The following is a 23,083-nucleotide window of genomic DNA, read 5'->3' as shown; positions in this document are numbered from 1 at the left end:
TTTTCCCCCTTCCAAAACTGGAAATGTTTTAGATAATGCAAACAGATATAATATTTGATTTCCATCCTTTGGGTTAAATGTTGCTTCATTATTATTGTATGTTTAAGCTTTTCTCCATTAATTAACTCCTAGCTTAGTTTCTGAGCTTGTGAGACTTCCAAGTCAAACAAAGTATATATTCAAATATATTATTTATGGCAAAGGTGTTTGTTGAGATCCTACTATTTTGTGACATCTTATATCATGTATTTTGGGGAAACATTATTTTAAAGTTTCAGTAAATGTCAATACAATTTTAAAAAAGCAAACTTTTGTGAAGAAAGCATATGACTACAAGATCTTTATATACAACTACTTGGGCATTAAAGAGTAATGGGATATGGGATTCTGAATGTAGGGCGAATCAGGTTCTGACTTGTGACTTTGATGCAGACTATGAAAGGGCCTATTTTAAAACTTATGCTTGTGCTTTGCCCAATGCTAGATAATCCTATCAGTATCTAGGGACAGGAAAAGGCAGAATGGAATAAAAGATTTAAATCCAATCGAATGCATGGAATTTGTCTGCAAAAAGGCAGATATGGCATGTGGATACTCCAGTGAGATCAAATGGCTTAAGGAATGTTCGATGACTGTTGCTGCATTACCCTTGGGTTCTTTCACTTTGAATTATTTCACTATGAAATACTCATCTGCTGGCTGCAGAGAGAGAGAATGACAGAGAGAAAAGAAACATCTTTGCCTTGTCTAAACTCTGTGGAGAGGCTCCTGCACATAGGTCGGGCTTGTCTCCTTTCATTTATGTTAACAGGCCCTAAATCACTCTTTCAGTTCACTGCCTCCCACCATGGAGACCACAGCACTTTGCTCCTCCATGACACCATAGTTACAGCAGGCTCCCATACTACGTTTGCATAGGTGCATTTCTACGGATTTGAATAAGCTTTCCCTCCTTCCAACCATCACACTAACTTTTAACTTCTGGACACACACACACACAAACAAACACACACTCCACCAAACTACCAAAACCTAAAATAACATTGTCAGTAACAGTCTTATTAAAATTGTAATATACTAAGTAGTATCTATCCCAGTGTTAATGTGTGGGGGTTGAACTTTGTAAACTTTACAATTAATATCTCTACCAAGGAGGTACTCTGTATTCAAATTGTCTTTGGACTTCATAGCCTGACCTTTTGTCTTCTGAGCTCATTTTCATAAGTACTAGTCCCTAAATATTCTGTATGCAATTATTAGCATGTCTGAGTTGCAAAGGAGTCACATAGAGTGTGGGTGAGTTTAGAAATAAAGGAATCCAGTACAAAGTCCTGTCTGGATATTTAGATAGATGTGGTTGTAATTTTTTTTGTTACTCATTAAATGTGTATGAGAAAATCAGTTCCACCTACAGTCAGGGTTATTGTGCTCTTTAGTTTGGTTTATGTATGTAAGGGAAACACCGTGAAATTTAAAGAACTATTACAAATAAAAATGTGTTAATTGATTTGACAAATTCTTAGAGTGTATACTAAAAGCACAGTATTCTATCTCAGGAATAGTTTTTTATTGTTCTTTTCTTTCATTTCCTTTATTGTTTCAAATTTAAATCTCACAAATTGGCTAATACCTCTTCTAGGCTGTTTCTTCAAGCCAGTTGCTACCAGAAGTCATTGGGAAGAAAGAACTACTTCATAATGGATCTGAAAGGAGCTTATGCTGTCAAGTTCTTAATAGACAGTTGTGTAGCCCTAGGCATGATCGGCACAACCAGTGGGTGCTCTCTAGAGATCCCCCAAGGATTCAATAACTGGGATAAATGGGCAATGGAGAATGAAGTGAATTGGAAAAGTGCCTGGTTGACTTCATAAATACTATAAGGGAAAGATAGGGCAGGATTTATCATCCAGGAATAAATCGGTTTTACTTGGACTCTAGATACACATATGCATGCATTTGGGCACACAGGCACATGCACACACATTCTCATGCCCTAATCTGTCTTCTGCTTTAAATTTATTAAGATTTCTTGTGCTTCATTCTGATAGTAAGTTGACCCACCTGGACTTCAAGTGTAGTCAAGGAAAACACGACCTTATCTAGAGCATAATTTGTCTCTATATCTGTTACCATAAGAAGCCATATCTCTGGGGTTTGACAGTCACCCAAAGAGAGAGAAGACAGCCTAAGGGTCTCTGGCAGAAATTGCTTTTACTTAGCACATTCATCAATGTGCTTACTCTACTTTCTCAGAGTTTTCCTTCCATGGCTTACCTTTGTAATGCAAATACCTTCAAGCTTCCCCTTAGAAATCTGAGTATTTAAATTTGATGCCTCCTCTGCTAACCTGGTACTCAGTATCCTTCGACAGCATGTAATTAGAATAACCAATATTTATTGGGCAACTATTTGATGCTAAATACTTAAAAGACATGACCTTATTTAATTTTTGTAACAAAACTTTAAGGTAAATATTAGTATCATTATTAGTATCATTTTCATTTTACAGTTGCAAATACTGAAAGCCACACAGGCTAGTGATGATAATAAGGTCACAGTCATCATAAAGGTAGGAAATAAAATTTGAATCCAATTTTCCTTAATTGAAAATATTCTAGCTCTTTTATTTTTTTTTTTTTTTTTTTTTTTAAAGATTTTATTTATTTATTTGACAGAGAGAAATCACAAGTAGGCAGAGAGGCAGGCAGAGAGAGAGAGAGGAGGAAGCAGGCTCCCCGCTGAGCAGAGAGCCCGATGCGGGACTCGATCCCAGGACCCTGAGATCATGACCTGAGCCGAAGGCAGCGGCTTAACCACTGAGCCACCCAGGCGCCCCATATTCTAGCTCTTTTAGAATTTAAGTTACAAATGGCCTTTCTCCTCTCTTATGCCTACATGAATTTCTATATTATATTAATGCACAGCAACAAAAGAATAAAAAATTAACAAGTGGGACCACATCAAATTTAAAAAAGATTCTGTACAACAGAGGAAGCTGCCAACAGAATGAAAAAGGATCCTACAAAATGGGAAGAAAATGTTTGCAAATCATATATTTGATAAAGGATTAATATACAAAATATAAAATCATATAATTGAATAGCAAAAAAAAACCCTGATTTTAAAAATGGGCATGGGAACTAAATAGGCACTTTTCTAAAGAAGACATACAACAGCCAACAGATACAAGAAAAGGTGCTTAGTATCACTAATAATTAAGGAAATGTGAGTCAAAACCATAATAGCACATCACATCCATTATAATGGCTATTATAAAAAGACAAAAGTTGGAGATGTGGAAAAAAGGGAATACTTATGCACTGTTGTGGAAATATAAACTGATACAAACATGGGAAATAGTATGGTGGTTCCTCAGAAAGTTAAAATTACAACTACCATATGATCTAGCAATATTACTTCTGGTATATATCCAAAGGAAGTAGAAGCAGGATCTCAAAGAGATACATGCACTCCCAAGTTCATTGCAATATTACTCACAGTTGCTGAAATACGAAAACAACCTATATATCCATTGACAAATAAATGGATAAAGATGTGGTATATATGCAATGGAATAGTATTCAGCCATAAGAAAGAAAGAAATCTTTGCCGTTTGGGACAACACAGATGGTCCTTGATGGCACTGGGCCAAGTGAAATAAGTCACACAGAAAAAGACAAATAGTGTATGCTTTTGCTCATGTATGGGAACCCAAAATAAAACAAAACAAATGAACAAGAAAAATAAAACAGAAACACTCAGATGGAGGAAACAAAATGTTGGTTCCAGAGGCTGGGGGATGGAGGAAAGGGAAAATGTTGATCAAAGAGTATACACTTCCAGATACAAGATGAGTAAGTTCTGGGGATCTAATGCACAGCATGGTGATTACAGTAAATAGTATAGTACTCCATACTTGAATGTTGCTAAGACAATAGATCTTAAATGTTCTTACCACAAAAAAGAAAGGTGATCTGTGACAGCATAAAGGTGTTATTTAAGTCTACAGGTGGCAATTACTTTGCAATATATAAGTATATCAAATCAACAGTTTGTACTCCTTAAAATCACACAAAGTTACATGAAAAGATGCTCAACATCACTCATCATCAGGGAAATACAAATCAAAACTACAGTGAGATATAACCTCATACCTGTCAGAATAGCTAAAATTAACAACACAGGAAGACAAGAGAGTCAGTGAGGATGTAGCGAAAGGGGAACCCTTTTACACCATTGATGGGAATACAAACTGGTGCAGCCACTCTGGAAAACAGTATCGAGGTTCCCAAAAAATTAGAAATAGGGCTACCCTACAATCCAGCAATTACACAATTAGGCATTTACCCAAAGGATACAAAACTATGGATTTGAAGGGTCATATGCACCCTGATGTTTATCACAGCATTATCAATAACAGCCAAATTATGAAAAGAACTGAAATGTCCATTGACTAGTGATGGATAAAGAAGTTGTGGAATGCATGTGTGTGTGTGTGTGTGTGTGCGTGTGCATGTGCATTTGCACACATATGTGTATACACACATGTATGTATATATGTATACACATATGTGCATATGTGTTTATATATATTTATACATGCATGCACACACACAATAAAATGGAGTATCAGTCAGCCATAAAAAGAATGGAATCTTGTCATACATAATGATGTGGTTGGAGCTAAAGTGTATTATGCTAAGCAAAATAAGTCAGTCAGAGAAAGACAAATACCATAAGATTTCACTCATATGTGGAACTGAAGAAACAAAACAAGATGAACGTGGGGGAAAAAAGAGTTAAACCATAAAACAGCCTCTAACCTATAGAGAACAAACTGAGGGTTGTTGTAGGGGAGTGGGAAGGGGGATGGGTTAAATGAGTAATGGGCATTAAAGAGGGCACTTGTTGTGATGAGTGATGGGTGTTATATGTAAATGATGAATCACTAAATTCTACTCCCTAAACTAATATTACACTATGTTAACGAACTGGAATTTAAATAAAAACTTGAGACTAAAAAAAATTCTTTTTTTTTTTTTTTCTTTTGCTCATACTTTTATTTTCAGATGAGAGTCATAGGATTGTGTAAAAACATCCTCTGGGATATCATTGGCTTTAGTGCAGGAATATACAAAATAGTAAGAAAATAAAATATTAGGTTGAAACTGGACGAAGCAATCTGACAGAGGTTATTAGAGGTTATTTGGCAAAATTTTTATTTGATCCACACAATTTTTTTTAAATTCACTCACTTTTTTTTTTATGTGAACTTTTCCATCTTTTTTTTTTAATTTTTATTTTTTTAATTTTTAATTTTTTATAAACATATATTTTTATCCCCAGGGGTACAGGTCTGTGAATCACCATGTTTACACACTTCACAGCACTCACCAAATCACATACCCTCCCCAATGTCCATAATCCCACCCCCTTCTCCCAAACCCCCTCCCCCCCGGCAACCCTCAGTTTGTTTTGTGATCACAGAGAGAGAGGAGGAAGCAGGCTCCCCACTGAGCAGAGAGCCTGATGAGGGGCTCGATCCCAAGACCCTGGGATCATGACCTGAGCTGAAGGCAGAGGCTTTAACCCACTGAGCCATCCAGGCACACGAGACTAAAAAAAATTCTTAAAGCAATTCCTAAGTTCAGAAATAACCAAGAATTTAAAAACAAAAACAAAAAACAAAATGCATAATGTGAGTCTTGTTTTGTCTTTGCAGAAAAAAATTATGCAGTTATATGTCAATTACAGCTCAGTAAAGTTTGGAAAAAAATCAGAACCATGTATAATGCATTAAGAATATAATAGGTCAACATTTAACACTTTGTGTTCATTGCAGCCAATTTTGTAAGACTGCCTGTCAGGAAAGTTAGATACTTTTAATAATTATATATTTATGGAAACTTTTAAAGTATGCCCTTTGATTGAATAGCAGATTCTTATCTGGGTCTAATATAACTACATGTATCCTTAAAAGTAAAAAACATTCCCTCACTCTGGTAAGAAAGAGCTGTGTCTGTGGAAAGATGGTCAGAGAGATGCAACATTGTTGACTTTGAAGATGGAAGAAGGAAGCCATGAAACAAAGACTATGGTGACCTCAAAACAGATGCTCTCTTAGAGCTTCCAGGCAGAAAGGTAGCTTTATTGATGCCTTGATTTTAACCCAGTGAGACCCCATGTCAAACTTCTGACCTATAAAACCATAGGAGAAAACTATGGGAGAAAACACTCCAAATCTGAGGTAATTTTTATAGCAGTTATGCAAATCTAATAAGTCATTAGACATTTGGACTACCCAAGGTTACAAGTCTTTATCTTTACCTTTTGATGGGCATCACCTACAGAACTAGATACACTTCAGTTTTTGAACCAAACATGTTTCAAAAATGATCCTGTAGCCTTGGCTCTACAGTCTGGTGAGGTTGTGGTCTGAAGTCTTGAATTCATATGTTGAACTCTCTACATCACAAACACCGCACATATCCAAGATTTGCCCCAGGTGTAAGATCATATTTCGCAGTTCACTCAACAAACATTTTTTTTTATATACTTACTATGTGCCATTTCTATTCTGCTTACTGAAACCCAGTGGTGAACAACTTGGACAAAGTCCCAACTCTTATGGAATTTACATTCCAAGCAAGAATCAGCAAACCATGGCCCATGGATCAAATCCAGTCAACTACCTGTTTCTATAAATGAAGTTTATTGGAACAGAGACATGTCCATTCATTTGCATATTGATAATGCTCCCTCTGCACTATAATAGTAGAATGGAGTAGTAACAATGAGGACTCCATACCCCACAAAGCCTGTAATATGCACTTATGGCTCTTTAAAAGAAAGGTTAGTTAACCCTTACTCCAAAGAGAAGACGTGCAATGAAACAAATACATATAAATATGAAGACTGTCATGCTGAAGAAATATAGGGTGCTCTGGAAGTGTCTCAGAGTGTGGGGACAACATTTAACTAGTTTGGTATAACCAAAAACTTAAAATAAAAAAAAAAAAAAAGGTGTAAGAGTTAACCATATAAAGAAGGTGTGAGAAGTCAGGAAAAAGTGTCCCAGGTATGAGGAACATTATGCATAAATGCCTGAAGATGAGAAAGGCCATGACACATTGACATCAAGCTGCTGAGAGAGTAACTGGAAGAATAGCCCCAAATGATGTCAACGCAGGCCACGTCAAGGATGTTGGATTCAATGTAAAAGGCATTGCATGGGAACTTAATGACTCGTCTTAAGCTGGGTTTCTTGGCCCCGTGTTTGATTATCTCCTTGACTTGAAATCCTGTCATGATTTGCTGCAGCCACGTGGCTATGTGGCTTCTTTCTTTTTCTTTTCTAAGATTTTATTTATTTATTTGAGAGAGAGTGAGTGAAAGAGAGAAAGAGTGAGAGGAGTAGGGGGAGCAGACTCCCTCTGAATCTGAGGGAGCAGACTTTCCGCTGAGCAGGGCGCCCAACACGGGGCTTGAACCCAGGACTCCAGGATCATGACCTGAGCCGAAGGCAGATGCTTAACTGACTGAGCCACCCAAAAAGGCACCCCCTGGCTATGTGGTTTCTTATCTGCCTAAATCCTGGAGGGTCTTCTTCCACTAACCTTGGTGTTGCTTCCTTAATAACAACACTAGATAGATTCTTGCTGAATTTCTAACCAAGTCCCACGTTCTTTCTGTGTTTTACCTATCTCCTTGCATCCACAGCTGCCTCAGACTTCCTAACATGGGTCTTTCTCTGTCACTCCCTGGGTCACAGACTACTGGGCTGCCATGGCATTCCTTACTTCTCTGAGTCCCTGCCCCCATTCTGTTGGAGTCTAGTTCCCATGATGTAATAAAAACAGACAAACCAACAAAAACAAACTGACAAGTGTTATCTTAACTTTAAGTCCCAGGTTTCTAACTTCATAGCTTTGCCATTTTGAATAAGACGTGACATTAAATAGCTCCTTAGCTTCTTCATTTCTAAAATGGTCATAGAATTCTTACGGGAATTAGATGGAAAATTATGTTACAGTAGATTGACTACATAGATGGACCCTACTAAAGACATCCCTATATCTATACTCTTTGCTGTACCCTGCCACCCTGACATTTGACTTGACCCTGTGGCTTTCTTTGGTTAATAAAGAAGTAACAAATGTGACACAAATAGAGACTCTAAAATATGCTCAAGTGTTTAGCTTCCTTTCTTACCTCAGCCTTCCTGATGAGAATATACCTGGACTAGTCTGTTAGAGAATGAGACAAGTGGAACAGAGCTGAATCAGTCTGTTTATGGCAGCTGAGGCCCCAGGCATGTGAGAAAGTCCTCTTAAGATCTGTATAGTTGCCTGGCCAACACACTGCTAATTACAGACACTTGAGTGAGCCCTATCATGTCTGGTTTAGAACAGCAAAACTGACCAAGTAACTCTAGACTTACAAAAAAAAATGAGTACTTATTTTGTATTATCTTTGAGGTTTTGTGGTTAATCATTTCATAACTTTTTTTTTGTAGCAGCTGCTAACTGATACATATATGTGGGATATGTAAGTGAGTGAGATAACAGTATGCCAAGGATACACTTAGTGACAAATAAATGGTAGACCCTCCCCACCACTGCAACTGATGTAAATATTAGCAGGTGTCAATTCAGAGTACAAAATGAAAATTGTCAGTTCTCTCATTATAACACTGGTTGGGTGGTGATTCACGTCTGCTGGATTTCCAGACAGCATGGTTACAGACACACACGTATGAACAGTTGCATTAAATAAACTGTGGCCCCACCAACTGCACTCTTAAATAAGCACCTGCCTATAAAGGTTCAAGGGACTCTCACCAAAAGTTACCTCTAAATCCCATTTCCTTTCTTTTTAGGAAGGAAAGGCTGTGCCCACCACAGCTACCACATACTCCTTTGCCCAGCAGAACTGAACAAGCTACATCATGTTAGGGTCAGCACAGCCTGGCTTCTGAAGTAGGTCTGGAGACGGTTTCCAAAGAGACATGTTATTAAAGAAACAATGCCTTTGTCTCGGCAGCAGGGCTAAGTGCTGTTTATTTCCAGATGCTTTCCTGGAACACAGGGGAGGGAGTGCAGCTGCACGTCATTCATGGAATGGCTGAGACAGGATGGAGGCAACACTGAGAGGAAATGACCAAGCTCATTTAGGGCTGGGGACATGATGAAATTTTCTGTCCCTGTCAAAAAAGAATTTGGTTTCCTTCTTCATTGACCTGCACCTGCTCCACATTTCAACAATTCTTGTTTGTGTGAATGACACTGTCTGTTTCTCCTTTACCTGATCATCTAAGCTTTACAGTTTTTGATTTCTCCATATAAATGTCTTTCTTATTCTGCTTTCTCACCCTCACACTGTTCCTTCTGATTGAGATAAGTACAGCCAAGTGGCTCAGACCACAGGCTGTGGGGGGAAAAAAAAAAAACTGTTTTGGTTAGAATCCTGTTTTGAACATCTATTCTCTATTTGTCCTTGGACAATTCAAGACCCACTTGCATTATAACAAAACCACAGTAAACATAGTAGCTACATTATAGGTGTGTTTTATGAAATAACTTACCATTAAGTGCTTATCTCAGTGTTTGCAAAGTACTTGTTTTTATTCCATCATCATCATCATCATCATCTTTTTTTGTTTCTATTATTATCCTGAGTGCTGGTGTTTGTCTCACTAAACATCTCCCATCAATTCTGCTCATCTATTTTCCAGCTCTTCTCTCTTCTGAGTCTCTCCACTGGTCCACCTCTCTCCTAGGATAACTCCCGTTATTTGTAACATGGTGGACTCATTTCCTAGAGATAACATAGCAAACTACCACAGCAAACTACCCCAAACTGAGTCACTTGAACACCATAAATTAATGTTCTCACTGTTCTGGAAGCCAAACATTTGAAAGCAAGATACTGGCAGGGTAACCTTACTATCCTCTGAAACCTGTAGAAAACTGCCTTGCCCCTTCCTAGATTCTGGTGACTGTCCAGCCATCTTTAGTGGTCCTCGGCTTGTAGATACATCACTCCAGCTCCCCATAATCACATGGTATTCTTGTTGCGTCTCTGTCTCCACACAGCTGTCTTCGTATAAGCAAAAGATAAACTGGTTTAGAAACCCACGCTACTGCAGTATGACTTCATCTTACCTAATTGTATCTGCAATAATCCTGCTTCCATACAAAGACACATTCTGAGGTACTAGAGATGAAGACTTCAATACAAATAAAGGCAAAGATTTAGACAAGCCCATAAGACATAGCTCTGCAGAATCTGCCTCCATTTATATCCCCATCTCTATCTCTCACCACTTTCCACACCACCCTCTCTGGCCATAAGAAACTTTTGTTTCCTAATGAGTTGATGATACATTGTCTTCTCAGCTGTCTCACCACCTTCCATAGGCTGTGCCCTCTGGAAGGAACACTCCCTAATACCCTCCTCACTTGCTTTCTAGCTAACATTTACTTATTCTTAAAATCTTAATTTAGTCATCACCTATTATAAGAAACCTCAACTGAAGCTTACTTCACACACACCCTTTAGGATGACTGTTATCCAGAAAAGAAAAAAGAAAAGAAAAAGAAAAAGAAATAAAGGAAGTATTGGTGAAGATGTTGGTGAGAAGAAAATGGAAACTTTGTGTGGTGCTATACAACCACTGTGGAAGACAGTGAGGCAGTTCCTCAAAAAATTAAACATAAAATTACCTTAGGATTGGGGCACCTGGGTGGCTCAGTAGGTGAAGCCTCTGCCTTCAGTTTAGGTCATGATCCCAGGGTCCTGGGATTGAGCCCCGCATTGGGCTCTTTGCTCAGCAGGGAGCCTGCTTTCCCTCTCTCTCTGTCTGCCTCTCTGCTTACTTGTGATCTGTCAAATAAATAAATAAAATCTTTAAAAAAAATTACCTTAGGATCCAATGATTCCACTTTGGATGTATCCCCAAGATAATTGAAAGCAGGGGCTGAAACAGACATTTGTACAATATGCACAGTAGAATTATTCAAAATGGCCAAATGCTGGAAACAATACAGATGTCCACTGGTGGGTGAAGGAATAAACATGCTTGGTGTATATATACAGTGGAATAGATTCAGACTTTTAAAGGAATGAAATTCTGGCACCTGCTACAACATGGATGAACCTTAAAACATTATGCTAAGTAAGATAGACACAAAAGGGCAAATGTTATATGATTCCACCTATGAGGTACTTAGAAAATTAAATTTTCTAGAGAAAGAAAGAAAGAAAATAGAATAGAGGCTACCAGGGACTGGGGATGGGGGGAGTGGAGAGAAAGAAGAGTTATTGTTTAATATGCATAGAGTTTTACTTTGTAATGATGAAAAAGTTCTTCAAGTGGATGGTGGTAATGGTTAAGAGCAATGCAATACATTCAGTGCCACTGAATCATATATGTAAAATGGTTAAAATAAGTTTTATGTCATATATATTTTTATCACATTAAAAAAAAAACTTACATTTAACATCCTCCCCCAAAACAAAACAGAAACAAGTGAATGGATTCTACTTATGTATCCAGAGGTACAAGCATAAATCTTTTGTTGGTTAATTAATTTTTTAAAAGATTTTATTTATTCAGTTAACAGAGATTTTAATTTAAACAATACATAGATAATTTAAACAATACATAGGTAATGCATCTATATATGTTGGTGACTGCCCTCAGCACTGTGTAAACATTAACTCAACCATTATGATACCTTATGATACAGGTAACATTGTTATACCTGTTTTACAGGTGATTATACTGAAATACAGAGAGAGAAAGCAATTTTCTAAGGTCAGAGTTTTGTATGAGGAAGAGCCGGATCAGAGAGAAAGTGTATGGCTCCAGACTCCTAGCTGAGATCATGCTCCTTAACTTCCACAAGCAAGACCTTCAGAGCTACATTCACCGTAAAACCAATGCCACTTCATTTTTCATGATCCTTCTCAAAACAATCCCATCCTATTTTTATTCCTATAACATTAGTTATTCCTATAATGTTCTTTCATGTTCCTTACTGAAATGAGAGGGTCTCTCCCTTATATTCTGGACATTCTTTGGAATTTTCCTATTTATGTGATTTTGCCCCCATTATTTGTCCTATCTATTTCTATGTAACAAACTACTTTCTAACTTTTCGGACTACAACACAGCCATTTGGCTTTACTCAGTATGCCAAAGGGCAGCTTGTCTCTGGATCATGTGGTCTCCACTTGGACAGCTGAGGCTGCAAGTTACTTCCAAGAGGATGGTTTCTTAATGCACACGCTTGGCACAGGTCACGTTACTTGGCATGCTCAGTGCTACTTGGTGTTCTCTGTCTCTCCTCCCTCCCCCCCTTCCCTTCTTCCCTCCCTTCACGTGGCATCTCAGTCTTCTAACATAAGAGGACTCCACTGGGTTGGGCTACTCAAGGCAAGGTGATCTCAGGGTATGCATGCTTTATACATGGTGATTGACTTCCAAGTGGTAGGAAGAAGAAGCTGCCTAAAAGTTAAAGACTGCTTAGAACTGAAACAACATCTTTCCACCATATTCTATTTGTCAAAACAAATCACCCACAGTCAAGTGGGTGAAGAGACAAGCTCCATCTCTTGATGGAGTAATTGCAAAGTTACATTGCAGAAAAGCATGTGGAATGAGAGATAATGTGACCACCTCGGTATCATGCAAATTCTTATTACCTATCACTTGTCTAGTTGGAATCAGATACAGAGCTACATGGCTTTAGGTTTATATTAGATAATACTCTGTCACAGTCAATCCTGTAAACAGCAGAAACCCAACTTTAACTAAAGATGAAAACAGTATGTACCAATTCACTTACCAAAGTACAGAACAGGAAGGACAGACTTGGGTTGTTTCAAATATAAGTCCAGGAAATCAGATACCCCAGAACTCTCTTTCCTTCTCTCTCTCTCTCTGTTGGCTTCAGTATATCTCCAGAACTGGTTAAGAAGCATGAAAAGTATTGGAAATGGGTAACAAGCTTAAGGAGAGATACTAGAGATGGAGATGAATAATTGAGTATTATCTACATACAAATAGATAATTGCTGGAGGCTTGGAAGTGGGTGGGTTCTTTACAGAAGATTAGAGGGATAAATGGGAGAAAAAACAAACCCAAATCACCAAGTGAAAATTTGATTTTCTGTTTTGTTTGTTTTGTGGTATATGCATGAGTATGCATGTGTGTGTATCTGGTCAGGAAAAGATTTATTAAGTCCTTTAATTATAGTAACTAGTATTACTTAGTGGCAACTATCAGTCAACACTCTGTTTTACCTATGTCAAAGTAAAGCTGTAACTCTAAAAAATAAACGAAGTAACACATTGTTTAGTGGGAAAAGATGCTGGAATTGGACTTAAGAACATTTCTCTAATTCTCCATTTTCCACAGATGAAAAAGGTGCCTTGGGACAAGTTTTCTACCTCCTTCAGGTTATTTTTTAAAGATATAAAATAAAGAAAATTAAAAAATAATAAAATAAAATAAATCAGGAGATTGAACTATAGGAGTGTTAAAGGTCCTTCTAATTCTAAAAGTCTGTACACTACAAAAAGGCTTTTCCCAAGTATATAAAATGCTACAAAACAAGATTTTATGAGTTTTAAAGGCTGATTTATTCAGAATGTCTGTGTGTGTTGATCAATTTCACCTATGAATGTCAACCATTCCATTTTATTTGCACTAATGGGTGAAACCATCAGGGTTACCACAGCAGTCTGACCAGGTTCATGGGGTCACAGTCAAATGTAAACCGACATTAAGTGTGGATGGGGAAACTAGATGAGTCCTCTTCATGTAGCTTCTGTAGCTTCATGTAGCTTCATGTAGTGGAAATTCTGTAAATTTAGTTGCTTCTTAACTACATTAGAAATACTTGCTATTTAAAAGAACCCCAGGGTGATTGTTTTCCTAAAGAGTGAGTGCCTTTTGTAATATGAATCCAAATGGCTTAATTAGTGTTCTGCAAACTCAGATTTTGATATCTCCAGGGTTCTTAACACTCAGACTACCCTTATTGCATAGTCAAATATTTCTATTTTATTTTCTCCATAGAATAATTTGATATGCAGATTGATATCTGCTAAAGAGATCAGTCAGATGTGTTTTTTTAAGTGAAATTTTACCTCAATTGTCTAAATTGGTGTTTCTGCTTTTCAAGTTCATTAAATAATTGCCTCCATATCAGCTAGACTTTGACAGCCAAGTCTTTTCCTACTTCTTTTCCCTGCTTTTTTCTAGTCAGTCATGTTATCAGTTTATGCCTAGTTTACTTATTCCTTAATAATTTCTTTTCTTTTAGCTAAATTTTCTGTGCATGTTTTGTTGATTATAAATGAAATGAATTCTTGCTGTAAAATATTCACGAATCCCCACCATGTATAAAGTAAAATAAAAATTATTTCATTCTGTCACTCCTCAAGCGCTTAAGAGTCAGTGTTCATTGTTTGGGATATATTCTTTCAAACTTTAATTCTGAGTTTTAAAATTCAATATATCATATTGATCATTATATAAAATGCACATATAGCCACATTATTTTCCAGTATTATGTAGCATCCCACTGAATGATTTTTAAATCATTTATTAAATTAATAACCCAATTTTAAATACATTGCCTGGGTTCTTCTCATTTCGATGTTGTCTTGAATATATGTATATATCTCCATTGATCTACCAAGGATTTTCTTAATATAATTTCTTCAAATTAAAATTCTTGATTTGAATAATATGCAAATTTAATGTTAATCTTTATTGCTCTAGTTTCCACCAGGAAATTACATTCAGAAAAAAGTATATAAGGATGCTGGCTTGACCATACCTTTGGCTAAGCCTGGTCTTATGAATCTTTTGATAAATATTTTTTTCTTAGTTTTTATTCATGAGAGACAGAAACATAAAGAGGCAGAGGGAGAAGCAGGCTTCCCTTTGAGCAAGTAGCCCTATGTGGGACTCAGTCCCAGGAGCCTGGAATCAAGACCTGAGCCAAAGGCAGACACGTAACTGACTGAGCCACCCAGGCTCCCTGATAATTTTTTTCTTTATTTCTTCTCTTTCTTCCTTCCTTCCTCCTTCCTTTCCTTGCTCCTTTCCTTTCTCTCCCTCCCTCCTTACCTCTCTTTCTTTCTCTCTTTTCTATTTCTTCCCATCTCTCTCCTTCTTTCATTTTTCCCCTTTCTTTCCTTCCTTCTTTCTTAATAACATGACTAAATATATTTTCATATTTGTGGTTATTTATAATGTGCTCTTGAATATATAATGCCTTTACATTTCCTCATCTTGATGCATTTTCACTTCTAAACATTACACTTTTTTCTTTTAATTCAAAGGCACTGGGGTCAAATCTTTTGAAGTCATCTCATAATGAAAAAGAATAAAGTTCAATGTCCTGGGTCTCATATTTGAGACTCTCTTGAGTCCTTCCTGCTTTAACACACCTATGAATGTCAACCATTCCTGCTTTTATCCTATTCCAGCTTTAAGGTCACACAGCCCCCTCATCTTTACCAAACATTATGCTCATCAGTGCCATTAGATATTCACTTAATTTATACTTTGAAGGCTCATCCTCCCCATAAAGCTTTTCTCCTATTCCCAGCCTAAGCTGAGCTCCTCTATCACTAACTCTCATAGCACTTAGAGATGACAACATTCCCTTCAGGATCCAAATTTGTAGCACTTGCTTTCCCTCTCCTGTTACCTCCAAAAGAAAATAATTCCTATGGGCTAGGATGACATTTAGTTCATTTGCATATCATTTCAATTCATACAATGCAGTTTAGAACACATTAAGGACTTAAACATCTTTGAATGGTCCACCCATTTCTAATCCTCTGCCTTCACCTACCCTCTCAAATGCTAACTTTAGTTTGAAGCTATTTGTAGTTACCAATATTTTCAGATGCCAGCATGCTTCTTTCTGTCTTTGCTCATGGATTACATGCTCTCAGGTCATAAGAGTGATCACATTACACAGGTCTAACAAAAATAAGTGATAAATGAATGAATGAATGAATGAACATTCTATCTTTCTGACCACCATAATTATTTTGGGAATGCTTACATGAACCAAACATAGTCTTGGTTCCCTAGGACTTTTCTGCTAGAAATACCATCTCTTTCCTTGGTTGTCATGGTACCAAGGAATGCAAATCAGGCTGGCAGTTGCATTCTCCAGGGCTCCATAGATGGAACCCATTTAAAAATCTAGAAGAGCCAAAACACAGAGAAAGAACAAGCGTGAAAATGAGCATATTGGACAAATCATTTGAGCCCTAGATCAAGACATGCTTGCTCCTCAGTTCCCTCAGGATTTCCATTTAGAAGAATCTTAGGAACAAGTTTAATATGTTTGAATTCCTCTACATGCTATGGAACTATTCCTAATAAGAAACATTATTCCTTTAAAATTCTCTGCCTGCTACCAATCTGAAATGTTCCTTTTGGCTCTTCCTTCTTAATTTATGAATTTCTGAAACCCAGCTTAAAATCCCCCATTCCTAGTATGTAATTTCCCCAAGCTTGCCAACTCACCATATCTCTAAGTGCTTGGGGAGGGGGTGTTCCTGTGAAGTGCTGTTCATTTGATTGGAAGAGAGATTGGAATGCAAGAGAGTACAAAGGAGCAAGAAAAGTTTAAAAGATATGCAGGAAAAATAAAATGGTTACAAAAATTATAGTACATTTGTTCTTTGGCTATTATCTGTGTATTTAATAATGAGAAATACTATATAATAACAGGAGGAATGCTTATGAGACATTTTAGCAAAACAGGGCATAGTGTTGCATATGATGTAAAATAATGAGTATTAACTTAAAACTAGCAAGCAAGAAAGAAAAAACAATCTCTTGGTTTCAGTATGGTAGGATTACAAGTGAGTTTTTTTTCTTCTCTAAATACTTACATTACTTTTACAGTTTAAATAAATAAAAGTTTTTCCTTCTATTTTCCCAATTTTCTATAGTGTGTATGTGCCTGTGCATGTGCATGTGTGTTATCACAGGTGATAGGGAAAGCAGAAGATGTGGATGCACTGTCTCAGCTCCTCAACTTACCATGGCATCTTAGCAAGATTCTATCATCCACAGTTTTAGTTTCACCATCTGTAAAATGATGGTGAATGAAGTTGATTCAAGATTCCAAATGCAAAAGCCTGCTTTTCTTAAAGAAATTATGTGCACTGAGTGCTCACTTACTAAAACTTCAGGACCATTCTTTATTTATTGACTTATTTATTTTTTATTTTATTATGTTATGTTAGTCACCATAAAGTATATCATTAGTTTCTGATGTAGTGTTCCATGATTCATTGTTTGCATATAACACCCAGTGTTCCAAACAATAGGTGCCCTCCTTAATACCCACCACTGGGCTAAACACATCACCCCACCCACTTCCCCTCTGAAACCCTCAGTTTGTTTCCCACAGTCCACAGTTTCTCATGGTTTTTTTCCCCCCTCTGACTCCCCCGCTTCATTTTTCCCTTCCTCCTCCTAATTCCTCCATTCCTTATGTTCCATACATAAGTGAAACCATATGATAATTGTCTTTCTCTGCTTGACTTATTTCACTTAGCATAATACCCTCCAGTTCCTTTCATGTTGATGCAAATGGTGGGTATTCATCCTTTCTGAAGGCTGAGTAATATTCCACTATATATATGAACCACATTTTCTTTATCCATTCGCCTGTTGAAGGACATCTTGGCTCCTTCCAAAGTATGGCTACTATGGACATTGCTGTTATGAACATTGGGGTGCATGTGCCCCTTCTGCACTACATCTGTATCTTTGTGATAAATACCCAGTAGTGCAATTGCTGGATTATAGCATAGCTCTATTTTTAACTTTTTGAGGAACCTCCATACCGTTTTCTAAAGTAGCTGTACTAGCTTGCATTCCCTTCAACAGTGTAAGAGGGTTCCCCTTTCTCCACATCCTCTCCAACATTTGTTTTTTCCTGCCTTGTTAATTTTTGCCATTCTTATTGGTGTAAGGTGGTATCTCAATGTGGTTTTGATTTGAATTTACCTGATGGTTAATAAATTTGAACACTTACACGTGTGTCTGTTAGCCACTCATATGCCTTCTTTGGAGAAGTGTCTGTTCATGTCTTCTGCCCATTTTTTGACTTGATTATTTGTTTTGGGGGTGTTGAATTTGAGAAGTTCTTTATAGATCTTGGATACCAGCCCTTTATCAGTAGTGTCATTTGCAAATTATCTTCTCCCATTCCGTGGGTTGCCTTTTATTTTTATTGATGGTTTCCTTTGCTGTGCAGAAGCTTTGAATCTTGATGAAGTCCCAAAAGTTCATTCTCGTTTTTGTTCCCATTGCTTGGAGACAAGTCTTGAAAGAAGTTGCTGTGGCCAATGTCAAAGAGGTTACTGCCTATGTTGTCCTCTAGGATTTTGATGGATTCCTGTCTCACATTGAGATCTTTCATCCATTTAGAGTTTATCTTTGTATATGGTGTAAGAGAATGGTCATGGTTCATTCTTCTGTATATAGCCGTAGAACTTCCCCAAAGAATATATGTGTCCATGATCTTGATACACAGGAACCACTCATTCTACATGAATCCTTTTCATAGAGAAACATATTTCTGCCAAAAGGATAACAACAGGGTAAATATACTGCATTGTGCTTAGACTGGGTTTCAGTATTGAGGAAACAATATTGAATAATTGAGACTATGCTGGACTACAGTATGTGTCTTTGGCTAAAAAAGAAAGCAACTACTCATCTCTAACTGATAACTGCCAACCCAGAATGTTGGCTCAGAGGTGTTTCATCTTCCAATTTCTCAGGAAACCTGTAAAAATCTGAATTTTTAAAAATATTTTGGATGCTATATACTAACTCAAATTCCAATACAAAGTATTCATCTGAAGAAAACAAAAACATCAATTTGAAGAGATAAATATATTCCTGTGTTCATTGCAGCAGCATTATAATAGCCAAGATATGGAAGCAACCTAAGTGCGACCAACAGATGAACAGATAAAGATGATGTGGCATATATCAAATGGAAGATTACCAAGTCATAAAAAAGGAAATCTTGCCCATTTCAATATCATGGATGGACCTAGATGGTATTTTGCTACATGGAATATGTCAGAGAAAGACAAATTCTAAATGATTTCATTTATTTGTGGAATCTAATAAACAAATGAGCCAACAAAACAGAAAGAGATTCATGGATACACGAAAGAAACAGTTGATTACTGGGGGTAGGTGATGAGCAAAACAGATAAAGGGAATTATAACTTCTAGTTATAAGATAAATAATTCATGAGATATAATATACAGCATAGGGAATATAGTCAATAAAATTGTAATAAAGTTGTATGGTGACAGATGGTAACTAGACTTATCATGGGGATCATTTTGCAATCTATAAAAAATATCAAATTACTATGATGTATACCTGAAACCAACAGGATATTGTATGTCAATTACACTTCAATAAAAAGTAATTACAATACAAAATAACCTTTGCAAGTTTTAGAAAACACATCTTTAGAATAAATCCTATCCTTGGACCATGCATTTACAATCTCTCAACTAGGTGAGATGTAAATACTCTTTTAGTTCTATGACTGGTTTTAAATTAATTGGTCTTTATTTCCTTGAGGTCTGTTAGAAGGGTAGGTCCAGCATCTATTCACTTCTTTCTTTCTGTTAAAAAAAAAAAAAAAATCTATCCCAGAGTGGAAACAAACATCTTTCCTCCACTTTGAGTTTGTTTGTTCCTTTGAAGTTAAGTTCATCTGTAGCTCTAAGGGCAGCTTATGGAAATCAAATGCTGTATTCCTGTGGCAAGACTGTTTCAGGCATAGATACATGGTCCAAGCCAAGTCAGAGACAAAGGGTTTTGGAACTTTTTCTGGAAACTTTTCTTAAGCTATTAGGAAAAGAAAATTACTCTTCCTTTTGCTAGACTGGAGCTAAGAAAGCACTAGCCCCAGATGATATTGAAACCATAAGGCAACAAATACTCTAAGAGATTAAAAATAGAGGAAGCAGAAACAACACAGCTGGGAGGGAAATAATGGATCCTCACTGCAGTATTCGTGGCCCTATATCCAGCATTGCCTGAAGCTAGTAACCCTGGATTTTCTATCATGGATCCTCTAAATCTTCTTTTTAACCTTAGCTAGTTTGCATCTGGGTTTCTATTGATAGGAACCAAAGTCCACGCTGCTACACAGAGCAGATGAGAGAGAGGAAGAACATGGGAGAACATGGGAGAACTCTCCATAGCCCTAAATTTCCACATTACATACAAAGAAAAACCAAAACAAACACAAAGAACAGTTTCTTCACCCTCTCGGAAGCTAGATATCTTTACTGAAGCATGGCTAGGCATAATGTCACCATGTTCCAGCACCATCTCCAGATGTTACTCTTTTGAATAAACATTGTCAGCACCTTCTCTTTGCACGCTGGAAAAAGTAGTGCTATTTTTCTTTTGTCCCTGTTGCCATATTCCCCTGCAGAACCATTTCAATTTAGTGAAGTACAGAGAGACCCAGCAGTTTGCATCTTCTGTTATGAATGTGGTGCTTGAAATGCCAGAGTCAATGACATGAGACGCAGGGCTTCATTACTTGTCAGCTCACCCAGACTCAGGCTTTCCAGGACCCAGGGATAGTTTGCTGCCAGAAAGACACATTTGAATTTCAATGTGCCAAGTCTCTCTCACTGTATTTTCCATGTTGCAGGCTACAAATGGCTTTTAGAAATCTTTCGAACATCCCAGTGACTCAGCTCCTTACCTTCTACCATTGCCTAACACTAAATTCGATATATTTATTTAGAAGTTATAATAAATGCAAGAGTAAGTAGTCTAAGAAAGAGTATGAACCTGCAATGACAAAACTTTTAATAAATAAGAAACTTTCAATAGACCGCTCCTGCTTCACATGAGGCAATTTGGAGGAGGTGAGGAGCAGAACATGTGGCCTCTGAAAGCCAGGTTTAAGTCTCTACCCTTACCTAAATAAGTAAATTTGGTGAAATTGCAGAACCTTTTACTGTTTTTAGTGTCCTCATAAATTGGGAATAATAATGATGTCGATCTTCGTAAAATTGTTATCTATATATTTCATTAAATTTGGAACTATTATTAATCACAACTATTTTGCAATGAAGAATTAGGACTAAGAAAGGGAAAATCCATTCATTCATTCAATAAGTGTTTAGGATAGAATTCTTTTTTTTTTTTTTAATGGACCTTAACAGTTGATAAAAGTGCAGCATCAGGAATCAGAATGTCTTGGTTCCAATTCTTGACCTAGTCATTACTAACCAAATGATCTACAGCTTGGTTTTTTGTGCCTCCCTTCTTTTTCTATAACTGGATCTGTCCCATAAGGTTAGAGTAAATGTTCATCAGATTAAAATTCAGGACTGTGACAGCCACATAGTAGGCACTTAATAAGTACTTCATGTTATTACTCTTACTGATATTGTTGCTATTTAGGACTGGTGCATTCTGCAATGTCTCAGACACAGTGAACATGAAGACAGTAGAATGTGGCTGCTTTGAGTTGAGGTTCTGAATTTATACTAGACAACTTGACTTTTCTATTCTTTAACTCTGGGTCTTTGAGCAAATCACTTTGCCTTTCTGTCTTGGTTTTCTCGTTTCCAAAACTAGAATATTAATAGCAAACAGTTTATAGGGCAGATGTGAAGACTACAAAAGAGTTATTTCATGTAAATCACTTAGTAAACACCTAAGATACAATCCATAATACTCAATTATTCTTACCATTATTTCCATTATTAACAACAATGTCTCTTTTTGAGGTTACATAGGAAATCAGAGGCATAAACTGGGAGTTTGTTCATATCACTACATAAAAAGCTGTTGATCGACTAGGCTTCAAACTGATGTCTGACTCCAAAATCTACATTGTTAGCATTATACCATATCATCTCTTTTTAAGAAGATGAACAGCGGAGCAAAGCCAAAGGCAATTTTAGATTTATTTTACTGTCATTTCAAACACATCAGTGCAGGGTGCCATATCACTTTTGGAAATGTATATATTTTTAAAAGGATACAAAAAGTAGCTATTATAACCCCCAACTGCTTGCAAAGTAAATTGTGCTAACCCCTCTGCTCCCCGATTTACAAACATATTTGGACTACATCTGGAACAAAATCATTAGTGGCAGGAAGACAGATGTGCTTCAAAGTTCGGGTGTGCACGTAGACATCGAATATTGATGTTGATGTTATTTACTCATTTGATTCTTTACTTTTTTCCGGAAAGATGGATTCTGAGCTTTTTCAAGATTTATTTCTTCTTTCCTTAGTTCCCAAGGTGACAAATCAAAGTTCACCCCAGGAACCTGTAAACTATATCATGGTGGGAGAAATCCGTCAGACGTGCAATAATATTAATAACTAGTATTGTGCAGTTGTCAATCAGCACAGTCTTTTCTCAGAAATAACTTAAGGATCTTCTTCACACCAAAGCAGTACGTATGCAGCAATGAAAGAATTATGCACAGTGCTGTTAAGAGATTGACCAATATGGTAAATTTTACTCCAGATTTTAATTTTAAATATAATTTATTAAAGTAAAATTAAAATTTCACTGGGTTTATTTGAAGACATATACTTACGGGAGAGAATACATGTGATGCAACAGTCCATTAAAGAAAGCACATAATGTGCCATGGATGAGAGAAACAAATAAGAGATTTGATGAGGGTGGGAATAGAAGAACATGAGGCAATGCCCTTGAGCTATATCTATTTAGACCGCTATAAAATCTCATATTTATTTAATGAAATACATTAGAATTTGTTTTATCCTGAGCTAGTTGACTACTGAAAGTGAAAAAAGGTTTTCCTCTCAACAGGGACGTAAGAGTTATATTGCTTGGGAGAGCCTGTTTTCAGAATACCATACACATTTATTTGTGGACACTAATCAGTGAATGTGCTCTCCATGTCCTCTCTGCTTCCGCAGAGAACAACCGAACTCCAACTCATATAATAAAATGTGTTGAAATCCAGGGAGGAAAGAATATG

The sequence above is a fragment of the Mustela putorius genome, unplaced genomic scaffold (genome assembly GCF_011764305.1).
Source record: "Mustela putorius furo isolate JIRA1106 unplaced genomic scaffold, ASM1176430v1.1 tig00000596_pilon_pilon_pilon, whole genome shotgun sequence".
In the NCBI taxonomy this organism is placed as follows: Eukaryota; Metazoa; Chordata; class Mammalia; order Carnivora; family Mustelidae; genus Mustela; species Mustela putorius.
This window is presented reverse-complemented; position numbering follows the sequence as displayed.